At 46.1% G+C, this 11,175-nt stretch overlaps 2 pseudogenes; both read left to right on the top strand.

The window, feature by feature from the left end:
• Positions 1 to 2,381: 2,381 nt before the first annotated feature.
• LOC144771094 (28S ribosomal RNA) lies at positions 2,382 to 4,798 on the top strand (annotated as a pseudogene).
• A 1,000-nt stretch (positions 4,799 to 5,798) lies between these two features.
• Positions 5,799 to 6,817, top strand: LOC144771083 (28S ribosomal RNA; annotated as a pseudogene).
• Positions 6,818 to 11,175: the final 4,358 nt, after the last annotated feature.

Here is an 11,175-nt window from a genome sequence, read left to right as displayed (position 1 = left end):
TAATTCTGACTTTCTGATTTCTTTTTCGGTTCTTTTATGAGATTCTTTGCGCCATAACTCGATGGCATCTTTCTGTGACTGTCTGGCTTTCTTTTTCCATAATGCTTCTTCTACTCGCATGATGCACTCGGCATCCCATGTGCCTGATACAGGCCATCTATACTTTTCCTCTAACTGTTTGGTATATTCGACCCATAAATCTAGATACAATATGGCGCTTATGCCATGCTTCTGATACATAAAATGACCTGGACTGTCCCTAGGCGGGACAGGAACTGCTGCTTCCAGCAGACCCTTTCTAGTTTTTAACTGACGTAACTTAGAAAACAAGGGCATGACTGAACTGTAACTGAGACACAATACGTAATTACACAATAAACACGATAATTACTTCACACTCATACCACAACATCAAAATACATGAAGAACATTTAGAATAACAGTTCGAACAGAATACTACCTGGAATGCGGAACACAGAATACATGAATTCTCTCGAGAACAGAACTGACTAGAACAGAAACTAGATGCACTGCTGAAACAGTACGAAACTTACCGGTCTCATAAAGAGACACGTCAGGACCCGCATCCACCGAAGTGGACACTTCGTTTGTGGGTCTGTGTACCACCAACCCACGGACCAGAGTCAATTAAATTTACCCTGTCTAGATACTACCCCAGTAACGGTACTCACCGGGCAGCAAGAACGGAAGGCCTCGGACTGGACTGGACTGCTACGACGACGGACGACGAACTTCGGACTTCAGTTACGGGTGGACCTCCAGATACCTCGGACCTTGGACTCTCGGCTTGGGCTCTGGTCGGGACTCGCCGCGTTCCTCCACCGCCTCGTCTGGATGCTGGACCGCCTCCTCCGTCTCCTCCGTGGGCCTGAGGGATACTTGAAGCAGAAATATCTGCACGTGCACGGTATGGTTCCGTCACGGCCGCAGAGGGTCAGGGGGCCGGCGTGGCTTCACCGGCGCGTGGGGAAAGGGCAAGTCCCTGTTCGGGCGCCATTATGTGGTAAATAAATAAATAATACCTCTCTTTTTGAATGCATAAATGAATAACAGATAGCTCAATAAATAAGAGTCAAGATTCGAGGTAGTAGGAGTTTTGCAGGTTTAATACAGCATAAGGACAGGAACAGGACAACCTGCACAGGAATAGGATGGCAAGCCCTGGCAGCGCTGCCGGGGTCAGGATCTGGAATGGCTAGCGTAACATTTAATAACAGTGCACGATCATATATACTAAAACAGTTGCATTTCAATACATACGATAGGCGGAGCAGTGGGTGTGGTCAATAGCAGTCGCGAAAGATAAGGGTGAAAGTAGGTGTAACAGGGCGTATACATAGACATGTGATGCAAACGTAACAGAATATGTCATGAATGGGGTGGAAACCATGGAGGGGGCTACCTAAGGAGCCGGGACCTCTAACCTGATGGTGCGCGCAAACTGGCAATGACGTGTTACTAGGAGAAGCTGGGGGCTATGAACTCTGTGCTAGGAGCAGAGACTGAAGTCTGGAGAGTCAGGGCGACATGTACCTAAACAGTATCTAGTATCTGATGTTTAGAGAACATGTTGATAGAATCCAAAAGTTATCGGGGTAAAGGCGAACAGACTCTAAGACTAGAGCATGCATTATTCTACATGTAGTGCGTGATGAAGAATATTAAATGACCATTAAATGCAGTATTTCTCTTACATGGAGACGTAAAGGCTAGACAATGACGGAAACTATTGATGCAGTTCAGTAGCTTAGGAATGCAGAGAAGGAGGGCTGAACTGATAACTGGAATCATAACATACTCTTGGCAGACTCAGAGGCAGAGCTAGGCTGAGCCGGGCACTGCGAGGCAGGAAGTAAGTGAAGGGTCGAGGATACAGGTGGGGGCTGTATCGCTCCTCAGCGAGGGCTTCAGGAGACAGGAGCTGAATCTGGTGTCCGGGCCCTTTTGAGGCCTAGAAACGGGGACTTTACAATGCATTAACGTGCACACTGAGAAACGTGGCAACGTAGCTTTACATAGGCCTGATATTCGTAGTATTCACGAGAACTGGAAACTGGCATACTAGAGGTGGACACAACTATAATTGCGTCTTTAATCGAACATGGGGAATAACATATGCATATTAATCATGCACACATAACATATGATGGAGGACGCGTAGGGACACAGAACATGGCATAATTTACTTTTCCACAGTGGGAAGGGGGACCGGGTCCTCTGCACCAGTCATGACTGTCATCTGGGGTGGACTGTGCTCAGTGCTCCCTTACCACGTTGCTCTGCTGGGCGGGTAGGCCCACACAAGGCGCAAGGAGTCTTAAGCGATGTTGGTTACCCACCCGACCCATCTTGAAACACAGACCAAGGAGTCTAACACATGCTCGAGTCAGACGGCGGAGCAAAACCCTGTGGTGCAATGAAGGTGAGGGACGTGCGCGCACCAGCTGAGGTGGAATACTGCAGTGCAGCCAGCAGAAGACACACCACCGCCCCTTCTTTATGCTCCATCGGGGAGGTTGAGCATGAGCGTACATGATAGGTCCCGAAAGATGGTGAACTATACCGAACAAAGAGGAAACTCTGGTGGAGGGTCGTAGCAGTCCAGATGTGCAAATTGGTTGTCTGACCTGTATATAGGGGTGAAAGAATAATCGAACCATCTAGTATTTAGTTCCCTGTGAAGTTTCACTTAAGATAGCTGGCGCTTCGAGCCTCCAGTTTTATCTGGTAAGGCAAATGATTATAGGATTGGGGCCAAAACAATCTCAACCTATTCTCAAACTTTAAATGGGGAAGAAGCCCGGCTTGCTGGCTTGGAGCTTGGCATTGAAAGCAAGTGCCAAGTGGGCCACTTGTGGTAAGCAGAACAGGCACTGCAGGATGAACCGAATGCCGAGTTAAGGCGTCCAATGCTGACGATCATCAGACCCAAGAAAAGGTGTTAGTTGATATAGACAGCAGGACGGTGGACATGGAAGTCAGAATCCACTAAGGAGTGTGTAACAACTCACCAGCTGAATCATCTGGCCCTGAAAATGGAAGGCACTGGAGCATCGGGTCCGTACCTGGCCATCTCTGGCACTGAAAGTCGTGACGAGTAGGAGGGCTGCTGTGGTGCACTGGGATGCCAAGGGTGAGCTGCTGCATGTGTACATCTTGGTCGTAGAAGCTAATATTTGAACGAGAACTTTGTAGGCCTAAGTGGAGAAGGGTTCCATCTGAACAGCAGTTAAACACTGGTCAGTTAGTCCTAAAAGATGGGCAAGCACCTTTCGGAAGAAATTCGCACTACACTGGATGGCGAAGGGTCGGCAGCTCTCATTCTGCTTGACCTATCCGCAGTGTTTGATACGGGGGCCATGTTTTTTTGGTCTAACTTCTAAAAACCATAGGGATAGAGTTAAAGGCTTCAAACATCATTTTTATCAGCCAGAACTCAAAAGATACACCTAGCCAAATTTGAGTCAGTCCCCTTTGTCCTGCCCTGTGGAGTTCCTCAGGGCTCCTCGTTGAGCCCTACGCTCTTTAATATATATGTCTCTGAACTTGCCCCACTGATCAGAAGCTTTAGTTTGATTCCCACCTCCTATGCCAACGAAACCCAGTTGGTAATTTCGACAGTAGACAAGGATGTTAATCATTCCCTTAAACTACATATTTGTATGATCGCACTGAGCAACTGGATGAGTAGGCACTTCTTGAAGTTAAACTCAAGCAAAACTGAAGTGGTTTTGTTTGTTAATCTTTTTCCACCTTGGTCCCAGCTTGGTGGCCAGACACTCTGGGTCCTCCTCCTACACCAGTAGCCAAAGCTAAGAATATTGATGTTATTATAGATGAAAAACCTAACTTTAAGTCCCCGGTTTCTAAGGTTGTGTCTTCTTCGTATCTCACCTAAAAATTCCAGAAACACGGTTATGACTTTGTTAGTGTTATCTAAATTAGACTATTGCATTAGTCTATATATCAACCATCAAGCCTGCCTACTCAGGAGGCTGCAGGCAATACAAAATGCTGTGGCTAGATTAATCCTGGATACTCCTAAACATCAGTCAATCAGGACAGGTATCCAGGACATGCATTGGCTTCCTGTCTGCCAACGTGTCAAATTGAAAGCTCTCTACATTGCATTCAAGGCACTGCATAGAGAAGGTCAGAAATTTCTCTGGAACAGTTTTAGCTTGTATTCCCCAAATAGACCTCCGCGATCAGCTAACGCCAGCCTGATGACCACCACTAGAATTAAAAAGTCGAACTGGAGTGGTAGGAATTTCAGCTATAACACCATCAAGCAGTGGAACTCCCTTCCATCACATCTCAGGATGTCTCCCACCCTTCTCGACTTTAGAAAACAACTCAAGACATGGCTTTTTTGAAACTAGAATCCTGGCATAGTGTGTTGAACTGGTAAGCTCCAAGCCCCCGAAGTGTATAAGTGCTTCATATAAATTACAATAGCACAACAACATAACATAACGGGCGATGGCCTCTATTGCCCATGGGCGATCGAAAGGGAGTCGGGTTCGTATCCCCGTACTGGCGGACATGGGTGCCCTTGTGGCATCCAGTGTGGTAATGCAAACAATCCCGGAGAAGCCAGTGGAATCTCCCTGGACAGTTCTCTTTTCTTCCTGGAATGGGTTTGCCCCACGCGAGGGGCCCGATTCTTGGAAAGCGTCCCAGTTCCGGCGGCATCCTCTGAGCTCTTTCTGGTCCTTGAATATTCAAGGCCATACTCATATTCCCAGCAGGTCTCCAAGGTGAACAGCCTCTGGCATGTTGGAACAATGTAGATAAGGGAAGTCGACAAGTCAGATCCATAACTTCGGGGTAAGTATTTGCTCTAAGGGTTGAGGCGTTTGGGCTGGGGTGACCGGAGACAGTGAGAGATACGGCAGATTGAACTTTGATCCACACACCGGCCATACAAGTAACAACAAAACTAATGAGGTTCTTACCAATTGGGCTCAAAACTTGATAATTTATCACTTAAGCCCACTCAAATATTAGAAATTGTGTGTCACTACTTGATCCCTAAATTGTCATTTAGACTGGAAATGGCAGCAACAGAAGCAAAAACTTTAAACACTCTGGATCAAATGATAAGGAAATATGTCAAACACTTTCTACACCTGCCTGCATACGCATGCAATGGCCTTCTCTGTTCGAAAAGATCATATGGGGGTCTCAGTGTACCAAAGCTAATTACTACAGGCAGACTAAACAAAATTAATAGTTTACTGTACCTAAGAGAAGCACCAGATTCATACATAGCTCATCCCTACATGCATGCAGGGAAATAATAAATTAAAACATGATAACATCATCAAAACACACAAACTCATCATTTTAGACAGTAAAGTTATGATTTTGAATTTATTAGCAATAGATGATTGGAGGAAATAGGAGTTTGAGAAGTGGACCAATCTCCAGGTCCAAGATGATGGTATTAACTATTTAGCAAACAATCCAACCTCACATTTCTGGATCAACAAGCATAACAAATGAAGGAAAATCATTACGTAGCTGCACTGATGTTAAGAGCAAATGTTTTGTATACCAGAGAAACCATCACTAGAGGAAGAATGTGAACATTTGCTATGTGCAGATACTGTAGAGATGTTTGTGAAACTATTTCTCACATTTCAGGAGCATGTCCTAAAACCAAGGACATAAGGATAAAAAGGCATAAAAAAATTGGAATTGCTCAAAGGTGTGGTTGGGTGACATATAGGGTACATCATGTCCAAAACAGTCAAGGTGAACTACTGTCTTGGCAGAATCAGTGGGGAAAGAAGGCCATGTTGAGCATTACTCTAGTCTGGCACTGTGAAGAGACATGAGAGGTGTAGGGTAAGTAGGAGGCCCTTGGGCTGCCAGTGAATTATCACTACTCTTATAGTTTTTTCACTTACCTGGTGAGGCGGGGCAAGGCCCATAGGGCTCTCGCTCTCATCTCCAAGCGTCCGGCACCCGCCAGGCATGACCCGCTCCGGGGACAGTGGCAAGTGGGGAGTTTGACTGTGGCAATAAACCTGTCAAACAATAACACAGGTGTCCAAAGGCATGCTCAGGGAGGACAGAAACGCCTCAGGGAGCAGAAGGGCAAAAGCTCGCTTGTTCTAAATTTTCAGTATTAACAGACCGTGAAAGTAGGCCTCATGATCCTTATCACTCTTTGGGTTTCAAGCAGGAGGTGTCGGAAAAGCTACAATAGACATAACTGGCTTGTGGCGGCCAAGCATTCAAAGCGATGTCGCTTTTTGATACTTTGATGTCGGCTCTTCCTATCATTGTGAAGCAGAATTCACCAAACGTTGGATTGCTCACGCACTAATAGGGAATTTGAGCTGGGTTTAGACCAGCGAGAGACAGGTAAGTTTTATCATACTGATGATGTGTTGCTGCAATAGTAATTCTGCTCAGTACGAGAGGAACTGCAGGTTCAGACATTTGGTGTATGTGCTTGGTTGAGGAGTCAATGGGGCAATGCGACCATCTGTGGGATTATGATTGAATGGCTCTAAGTCAGAATCCCTCCTAAACCGTAATGATACCACTGGAGCCTCGGTTGTCCTGGGACAGCCACCCTCTTGGGTCTTGTAGAGCCACTCACTTGGGGACTGGAGCACCGACAGAAGGGAGCCGCCTCCATTGCGCTCAATGCTCTGTATGTTCGTGGGGCACGTAGTGCTAAATCATTCGTAGACAACCTGATTCTGGAACAGGGTTTCGTAAGTAGCAGAGCAGCTCCCTCGTTGCGATCTATTGAAAGTCATCCTCGAAGCCAAGCTGTTGTCTCTGTCTGTAGGCACCCACTGACCCTCCTCCAACACACCTGGCGGTGAGTCCCTTGGGATGCGGAGAGGGAAATGCGGGCCTGTGGTAGACTGTCTCCATCACATGCTGCCTGGCACAGGGGCCTCCTCCTCCCACCCTGCCCCACTGGGATGCAGGGAGAGGGACAAAATCACTTGTGAGTCAGCAGGATGACCATATGGCCTCGCCGGGATCATCTCCTCTCCCACCGCTACAGCAAAATCCGAAGGGAGGAGAGCAGCGCCCAGGAAGGAGGCTCGCAAGCACCGGACTCGGAGCGCCTGGCATCTCTCACCGTTGCCAGACTACGGTGTGGCTGGGTCTGGTTGTCCCAAGCCATATGATCGCTGGGTCATGCTGGACCATCTGGTCGCCTCGCTGGGTAACCAGATGGCATGGTCCTCCCCTGGGATTCTTTAAGCCCCCACTAAGTCCCGTACTGGGTTGGGGATAAAGAGCAGAGACATGCCCTGCATATAGGCCCAGCCCCATGGGGTGCTGAGCTGGAACACAAGCTGTGGAGGGCTCTTATAAGCCCTCATCATACGTCTGGGCTCGGTCTCGAATGACAGCGACTGTCGCTGTCCGCAAGGCCAGGGATCCAGCAGGCCTGGGTCTGCGGGTACACCAGGGCCCTGGGTTCCTTTCTCTATTGATAAAGGGGATTAATGCTGCCCCTGAATGTCTGGGTCATGGGGTGGGTGCCCTGGTCCTGGGCTAAGTTCTCTAGCCTGCAGCATGGCAAAAGGCACTGGACGATTGTCCCGCGGCCCCAGAGAGGCTTTCCCTGCTTGGCTGGGTTAAGAAGCACGGGATGGGGCCATCGCTCTGGTGGGTCCTGGGGTGGGAGCCCCTCATCCTGCCAGCCGAAGCGCCTGAGCAAACCTTGAAGGCTCCACACATATGACACCTTGCTGAATTCAGAATTTCGTCTACTATTCAGAGACAGCAAACCCTTTGTTGATGCCATTTACAGGGAGAAAAACAGGTGCTTTCTTCTGCATCACTTGTTTCCCAGCTGTATTTTGGCAAATTTTTTGGTACCCTCCAGGGGAGTCCTCAAACCCTGGGCACCTTTAGAATCCTCAGGATGTTGGGGAAAAAACGGACACAAATTTAGCATGGATACTATAAGTGGACAAAAGCTTATTGGGGTGTAAGAGCGAACTACCCCCAAATAAACAAAAAAGATCTTTTCACAGGACAAGGAAAGGGCCTGGCTGGGAAGTGGTTAAAAAAATTAACATTACATAAAATGTAAATATTATTTTACAAGCATTTATAAATATAAGGTTTTGCTTTGACAATCCCTTCTCTACAAACGCTTGTGATGGCAAAAACATTTGTTTTTGGTTCTGGAGGGCTTGCTAAGGATGTAGATTAGCATACCTGTTGCAAATATTCCCTTGCACTGGTTCTACTCTTCTCTGAGCTTGCTCGAACTTTAATATGTTCAAATACATTTGTGCCATGGCACCATCATGCCATGACTGTCCACAATATGCCAAAAGTTATCACCGTTATGCCATCGTATTACTACAAATGATCACCATTGTGCCAGAGCTCATACGTTGCAATGGATTATCTGCTTTGTGCCAGACCCAGTTTTTATTTAATCAGGGTTTTTCTCCATTGCACCATCCCCAGCATGTTGTGAGGGACTACCATAATTATTCCAGGGCCAGTATTTAGCAAGAGATTACAACCATTTTCCAAAAGTCACAAACTGTCAGGGATTACTTCCATTGCACCAGGGCCAGCATGTTATTTAGGATTACCAACATTGTGGGAAGGCCAGCATGTTGCTAGATATTACCTCCACTGTGCCAGGGTCAGTATGCTGTCAGAAAATACTTTCATTGTGTCAGGACCAGCATTTTATTAGGAATTTCCACCAGTGTCCAAGGGTCAGCCTGTTGCCAAGAACTACCACCTTGTGCCACGAAGACCACTTTGTTAGCAATTACAAACATTCTGCTAGGGCAAGCAGGCTGACGGAGATTGTTAATACTGTGCCAAGGCCAGCATTGTTCCTGTAATTACCATCACTGTGCTAGGGCCAGCATGTTGCCATGAATAACCCCAACCAGCTGACCAACTGACCAACTGGCCAGCCTTTTGCTAGGAATTAACATCAGCATTTTACAAGAAATGGCCACCACTGTTCGAGCAGCCACCAAGTTGACAGGGATACTTACATCTCACCAGGGCCACCATGTTGTCAGAGTCTACCACCATTGTGCAAGGGACAGCATTTTACCAGTAATTACCACCATAGTGCTAGGATCAACATGGTGCGAGGGAAAATGCACACTGTGCCAGGCACTGCAGTTTGCCTAAAATAACCACCATTTAGCATTTTACCACTGGTATAGGTCTAGCAAGTTGCCAGGGATTACCACCACTGTGCCAGCAGCAGCTTGGTTGCAGGAATTACCGCCAGTAGTCTGTATTTTAGAACTCCACCAGTTTCTGAGTGGGTTTTCTTTTTAAATTACCCTTCTTCCTGACTACTGCTGCTGTTTCACTCTCCTTACTCAAGCAGCTCCTTATTGCCGCTCACAGGAAGGAAAAGAGGCTGGAAAAAGGGAGTACCTCGGATAGTCATGGAGAGGTGGGAGCAAGAAGGGGATTTGGGGTTCGGTATCAGTGCCTGGGAAGGGAAAGATACACATACTCACGCCACGACGCTGTTTGGGATTTTCCTCAGCCTCATAATAAATACATCCAGACTGACTCTGAGTCACCTATGGGGCGCAGGCGCGCGCACAGGCGCACAAAATGGAGACGGAGGCCTTTGCAAAAGTGGCAACAATGTTCAGTGGTTAATAACCTCCTCAAATATCTGCAAAACAGATCATTCTAACTTCATTATCAGTGAAAAAATGTATAACGGTTGTTAAGCTAATTTCAACAAAACAACCAAAAATGGTGAAACAAAATGGTGCAACTACACACCATAGACAGATTTATGCAAAATAAGGAGGCAGTAAGTTCGTGTGCATCCAGTTAAATGCACATTTGCAACTAAGTTACCAAGTGTCATTTCACTAATTGCTGCATTTGTGGATGTGTCCATAACATAAGCTTATTCTGAAATAAATTACCACAAGGAAGTAAGATTACATTTCTTGTAGAAGAATAGTACTAAACTTCAGCGCTTCCTTACTGGAAAAGCTAAATTGTAGCTCCCTTGCATCTCTCTTGGAGGGAAAACTCATCCTACAGTTTTGACAGCACTCTCATGGTTTTCCCTTCCTATGGTTTTCAGTGCACGCTCTCTTCTCGGGGGAACCATATCACACAATTTTCTAACTATATTTTATGTTGTTACTTGTCCTGTGTTATTACTAGGAATGTAAAAGCCGGTACACGCATCCTCACGCAGAGTAGTACATCCTCATAAGATCGTTCATTCTATTTTAAAATACTAAAAAGTCAAGACCTCTTTTACAAAGCCAGTTTCTGATCCAGGGTCTCGTAATCCTACAGTAAACGCGCGTGACAGACCTACAAAACCACGTTATTAAAAAGTCCTTTCATCATGACAACAATGAACATGACTAATGGCTCAGGCGTTCTTTGAGCATTCTTCCAGTAAACCACTGAGCCAGTCTTGAAAATCTGCATTTCTCATTTTAATTGTTCACATTTCAGACTAAAAGTATAAATTACAGTAACTTTAATTCCTCTGGCTGGACATAGGGGGACCAACTGGCATGGGTGCAAATTCAGGACGGTGAGTGTAAAAATTCAGGACAAAGGATAAAAATTCAGGACAAAAATTCAGGGCAGAAAGTCAAAATTCACGGCAAAAATTTGGGACAAAACATACGTTTTACAGACATATCAGAAGAGGTCGCCCAATAGTATATATGTAAATAGACAACAAAAATAGGAACAAGTCAAAAAAAGTTTATATAAGGATGAGACAATTGTGCACTTTACAGTTTTTCAGTATGTGTGCAACTTTGCAAAGCGACATCAGGCCCTTTCTGCAATCAAGATTTGTGCAAGAGAAGGCACACCACAGGCTGGCACTATAATAGGGCCCATTGTCATTCTATTTGTGATAATCATCTGCAGTCTCAGAATGAGAATGGTCCAGGCCACAGTCTTTACGATTTCCAGGAGGGGCTGCTGCAGGCAGCCTCAGTCTACAGATTAAAAGATAAGTGCAAGAGGCCCTGAGTGGAAACTTTTAAACTCATGGGGCCTCTCGCAGGGAAACAGCATACCTTCCTGAAATTCCCCAATTTGATTTTAGCATGATGTCTGTAACGCGTACGTAATTTGGGGACTCCAAATTACGTACACCTTACAGACATCATTCTA

This window comes from Lissotriton helveticus, chromosome 7 (genome assembly GCF_964261635.1).
Source record: "Lissotriton helveticus chromosome 7, aLisHel1.1, whole genome shotgun sequence".
Classification (NCBI taxonomy): domain Eukaryota; kingdom Metazoa; phylum Chordata; class Amphibia; order Caudata; family Salamandridae; genus Lissotriton; species Lissotriton helveticus.
The sequence above is the reverse complement of the archived record's forward strand: the minus strand, read 5'-3'. Positions and strand labels throughout refer to the sequence as shown.